We start from the raw sequence: 6000 nt of genomic DNA, 5'->3' as shown, positions 1-6000 counted from the left end.
CCATGACATGAACTTTTTAAAAGTAGAGCTGCTGCTTCAAAAGGGAGAGTAAGTTTAAGAGACCTAGTGTGGACCCTGATACCTCAGAAAGCCACAGGGCTATGATTTGTAGCCTAGAGCCTAATGTCTTGCCTGCCCTGCAAGTGCCCCATTTGCTCGCCACGCCCACGGAGTATAAGCTCCAAAAGACTTGGATAAATTCTTACAATTCCAACCCCACTGAAGTTGCTGCCCAAAATGGAATGATCCAAGGCCCCGGAAGCAGGACCAGCAGGGTTAGCAAGGCTGGGAGAGCTTGCTGGCTTTGCTGCCCTCACAGCCCCTCAGCTCCCAGGCCTCTCCCAGCCCTCAGCCTCCTTCCCATACTCTTGAACCACAGGGCCTTGGGCCTCTGTTTACTCTAGATCTGCAATATCCCACCTCATGACCTGACTCCCTTAGACTTACAGGATGTGGGATTCCCTGCCATTACCCTGCCTGAACTCAACAAACTGTATCTACCTCAGATGCTCACCCACCACCCACTTCCCAGCTGAGAACAGGTTCTAGACTTGCATAGGACACACCTCCAGGGATATTGTGAGGCTAAACTGAGATCAAAGGGTATTCTTCGTGGTGGAGAGAGAGGTGGAGACAGTTAGTGACAGTACAAGTAGTGGTGAGTAAACTGGCTGCCAATCTTTGGAGGGAAAAGTCTCAGGCTCTCTAGAAACTTTAGCTCGGAACCAGAGGAATAGACACAAATTCTACCTCTAGGCTTGTAACGCAGGAGACGAAAGGTCCCAGGAAACCAAGCACTAACACATAGTCACAGATCTGGGTCTGTAACTCTCCAGTAGTCATTAAAAATGTTTCTGCTTATTCAGCAAGGCACATTTACTGGGGATTAGGAGAACCCATAAAACATTGCACTCTATTCAAAGTCTTCTTTAGATAAACCCTCTGAAGCTTTGAAGTATCCACTTGCCAAGGATTTTTCATTACCCCTTATCCCCTTGGCAAAGTGCCTGTGTGTGTGTGTTTGTGCATGCACAATTTTTTTTTTTAAGGATCTTGGTAGATCTAAAGATCAACCCATACCACAGAGGCATATGAAGATTTTTGAATCATCAACAGAAGACATCCAGACATCCCATTTGTGGTTCCCTCATTTTCCAAGAACATGGTGCACTCATCAGGGCCCTGGCTGGGATTTAGAGACCTGGCTTCTGACCATGGCTTTGCCACCAACTGGTATGTGACCTTGGGCGAGTCACTCACTTTTCAGGCCTTAGATTCCTCATATACAAGGTGAAGGGGTAGATAGGTGAGATCTAAGCTTCCCTTCTAAAAGTTAAAGTTCCAATTCTAACTAAGCTTTCAACTGAAGGCTCAGCCAGAGACAGTGCTTCCCCACCTCCCAGCAGCAACTGGGGGGCAGCCTGTGGGGGACGGTAGCATGAAAAGAAAGTGAAACCAGTATTCTTTTTCAACATGACCCATGGAACATTAACCAGTTTGGGTTTTTGCACTGTGGAAAGAGGGCATGCAAGTGTATATGTTTATTTATCTGAGTTCACAAATTTATGTGAACATGAACTCAGAGGATATTTTTTAGAGACATCAAGTCCTATGCTTTTCAAACTCTTTATAAGCAGCAGAATCCTTTCTTCAGTGAAATTTTATGCAGACTCTGAATGCATAATATACAAGAGTGAACTTCTGCTATGGAAACCCAGAGCCCATCTGCCTCTTGGTTCCTCTCTTCCCACCTGACTCTCACCTTGGTTTCAAAGGTTCTCCATAGAACCCAGAGCTTCTGGGCACCAGACTGAATAGTTCACAGGGTAACAAAACAGATTCAGAGAGGCAGGGACTTGATCAGTGCCATACACTGATTGGTGGAAAAGCTGGGGCTTTGGAATACCCATCCAGGAATGCTTATCCTTTTATCACCATGACCATAAATGATTAGGTCATAATCACAAGTGTGCAAACACCACCATGAAGAATAACTCTCTTAGGATGGTGAGAATTTTAAAAGACAACAAAACAGCATCTCTTTGAAGACTCAGGAAGCTCCAGGCTTATTATCCTGTGGCTCGATACACAGAATACTCTTTTTGTGAAGACAAATATGACTTTATTCCTAAAGTGCTTCTTTTTTTTTTTTTTAAGATTTTATTTATTTATTTGACAGACAGAGATCACAAGTAGGCAGAGGCAGGCAGAGAGAGAGAGAGAGAGAGAGGAAGAAGCAGGCTCCCTACAGAGCGCAGATCCTGATGCTGGGCTCGATCCTAGGACCCTGGGATCATGGCCTGAGCCGAAGGCAGAGACTTTAACCCACTGAGCCACCCAGGTGCCCCTTCCTAAAGTGCTTTTTAAACCAAGCTATTAAAAAGAGTTTTGTTTAGAAGTTTATTTCATAAATAATTGAAGAAAAGGAAAGGTTCAATGGGAGGCAAAATGAAATCTTTTCATCAGCTCTTTTGGAAAATGTTCATGGACAAGCAGCTCTTTTGGTGGAGTAAGTTCACAAAATGGCGCACGGAAACATGAGGGCTCCTCAGTGTGGCCCTGGCGCACAGAGTATTTCTGGGAAACTCTGTATCAGTAATCATGATTGTATAGCTCCAGGGTCCAACCCTAGATTGCAAAATATTTCCCCTTTTGGACTTCAACTCGACAATAATTCAACAATGTGACAACTCCGTAGGAAATAGACCTTGAACAAGAGCGATAGGTATCTTTCACTTGGCCAGACCTGCCCAGGAAGCTCAGTGGCAGATTAAGTAATCATATCCTATGGCCTTCCTTCCCTCACAAAAGAAACATTTGCATCATGCAACCCAAGCATATTTCATACAAAAACTTGTTCCCACTTTTCCTCTAGGTGGTATTTGGCATTTTTATGAGTTCCTGATGTTTTGTTGTGGTCACAAGTAAACCTCCCGTGTCCACTTTACAGAGAAGCTGAATCACAGACTATGAGGGCCAGGTTGGCCTCAGAGGTCATTGACTCTTTCATGGCAAAGGAGTCACACTGATATGGGGAAGTGACTTGACCAAAGTTGTACAAGTTAATAGCAGAGCTGGGACACGAACAGAGCTGCTGTCTTGAATTCAAGAGCTTTTCCTCTATTCTATGCCACTTCTTCTAAATCAACCACAACACAGCAAGAGATATATTTTCTATATGATTCACTACTGTGCTGTGGTATTTGCAGTCAGATAACCAAGATTTGTTGGTACCTCGCATTTGTTGAGCACCTGGAAAAGCCCCCACTGTAGGCCTACAGTCTGGAGAGGAAGACAGATATTAAATGAATAATTATTAAATTATTAGTAATTAGTTCCAAGTGTGCACACACCTCTGAGAAGAAGAATCAGCTGCTCTGGGAGTGTTATCTCAGGGCGGATAAAGACAGTTTATGTCCAGGGCGGAATGAGATTGGCCGATCATGTGTCTTCCATTGCTGAAGTTGCCTCTTACATTCGTTTATCTCCCAGAGGCTGTGTCCATAATGTGTGGGTTACTTCAACCATTCAAATCTGCTCCTCTTTTTTTCTTAAGTCTGAAAACATCTACCTCTAGGAAGACAGGTGCTGCAAAAGAACTATGATCCGAATCCGTACCATCTTATTCTCTGATATAACCTCTCAGACAAATGGAGTACTAAGGGAACATTTGAATTATCTATGAGTCCCATGTATTTGTGTTCTCCCCAGGACAGGGCATGTTGGATGTTAGAACCTTGATGGCCCGGTAATGCAGTTCTTCAATCCCTTATATTTACACTGAAACTAAGGCAGTGACTTCAAATTGAATGCCAACCTAATTTCAAATATTAACCCCTCCTCATCTTCAACCCCCACCAACATTTCAGCATGCCATTCCTGTTACAGCTTCTGCAAATGCAGTCTCTGCAGAGTTAGAAATCCTGCCATGAATCTTTCTGGAAAATGAGCTAACATGCTTAAATTCCTTGTCATTCCAGAAGTATGTAAAGAAGCAACAGCTAAAGGAAATTCCTGTACACTGGGCTTCATATTGAAGAGTTAATCCCAGGACATTTTTCTAAATCAAGAAGAAGGTTTGAACATGAGGTCTGGGTTTGTACCTTGTAGAGCTCTGATTCGGTCCAGCTCCTCTGTATCTCTTCCCAGCTCGCTTCCCATCCTCGCACCCTCCCCTTCCTCCTTCTTTTCTGTCATGGTCATGAGGTTTCCCTGAAGCCCTTCCTCATTTTTCCCTTAGCCCCCAAGTTTGTTTGAATTGTTTTCTTCTTCCGTGGCGACTACCTCCTGGCTTTTCCTGGCTTTCTCTGCACCCTGCATCTCCTTGGGTGGCCTGATCTCCTCTCTCTCCATTTGCCCGTCTTTTCCTCCCCTCTCTCCTCCTCCCTTAGTCGTGAGAGCTGTACAAAAGCTCGCACCCAGTGGTAAAGAAGGGGGGAACGGCACCGCTTCTTGTCCCTGCATTTCCTCTCCCTGGCTGGGTAAGTGCCTCATGGAGAGGGCCCTGAGCTTGCCTGGCAGAGGACAACATGTCCAAAGCAAGCTGGCTTGGAGTCAGCATCCAGCTTTGGTCAGGACTTTCTCTCAGCTGAGAAATTGGGCCAAGTTTGGCCAAAGGCCCATTCAAAGTCCAGTTCTGGAATATGCGTCTGTTCCTCCTCTCCATCTACTTTCCCCTAGAGAGCCCAGGAGGCCAGATAAGCTGTTCCCACACCGGGCTCTCATCAGGGTAGCTTGACATCACTTTTCCTCTCCAGGAAAAGAACCAAAGTTGAACTTTCCTTTAAGCAGATCCAATAAAGATTTAGAACGAGGGAATCACATCTCTTTTGACAAAAAAATTTTATCACGGAAGTGTTTTCAATAGAACATGATTCAATTTACAAGTGCTTCTCAGCTACTTTTAGGGGTACTACTGTGTCAAGTAGGACATACTGTATAAAGGAGTCAGTGTCTGGCAAGAGGACACCGCCAGCCTTGCCTAGTCCTTACTCTCGTCCTGACCTTCTACCTCATTCTGTCTCGGTCTCTTCCTCCATCTTTTCCTCTTCTTCCCACATGTCTGAGGTGTGGCTGCAAAAGTAACCGAGCCACTGGAATGTAACAGAGTAGGCATCCAATAAATACTATTAAAATAACCTGACTTGAATTACACATCCAAATGAACATTGTCCTCTAAAGTAGTCATACTTCTTTAATTTATCGCAATGATGCCGCGGGTCTTAAAACCCCATTTTGGAATTTATCTCTTCAAATTGCTTTGAAATTATATCCAGATCCACTTTATAAGCCAATATTATAAACTCATAAAGAGGCCTTAAAAATAATCTGGTACAGCCCCTGATTTTATAAATGAAGAAACGGAGCCCGTAGAGTTTGTGCATTTGTTTTTTTTCTCCTGCATCAAAACGTTGTTACCTCATTCTCTTGTAGAATAAATTAAAAAAAAAAAAAAAAAAAGGACAGCTTTCTCTCTCCTTTTAGAGAACAGCCTCCTTCTCTAGCTGGGGAGAGGATACGACCAGGAGCTCTCATCCATGGCAAATAACCAGCCCCTCCCCAGTGCCATGTAGTCTCTGAGCTGCCAACAAACATTCATTGTTAGATTTAAAATGTTTTGCTAAATGAGTCAAAAATAAAAGACTCATTTTGTCTAAAAAAAAAAAAAATGACAGCGCTATTCATCCATTAGTCATTTGATTAGTGGACTCAAATGTCCTTGTAAAGCCTGCAAACATTACAAGAGAAGAGGTACCAATAATCAGAGATTATACCAGGCATACCTCTGTACCAGGCACACCTCGCAACAAAACTGTACACCAGCGATGGTATAATGTGCAAAGTCTGGAGGAGGTAAACAAACGTTGTAAATTAGATGTGACATGCTCCAAGCCATGCAGTTAAGACATGGCAACAGCAGATCGTGGACCCAGTCTCTAGGCTTTCAAAACTAGAGTTTTTGACAACTCTGTTTTTCACAACTCTGTGCTGTGCTGAAGA

This window comes from Enhydra lutris, unplaced genomic scaffold (assembly GCF_002288905.1).
Source record: "Enhydra lutris kenyoni isolate GAN:26980312 unplaced genomic scaffold, ASM228890v2 scaffoldscaffold8, whole genome shotgun sequence".
Taxonomy (NCBI): Eukaryota; Metazoa; Chordata; class Mammalia; order Carnivora; family Mustelidae; genus Enhydra; species Enhydra lutris.
The sequence above is the reverse complement of the archived record's forward strand: the minus strand, read 5'-3'. Positions refer to the sequence as shown.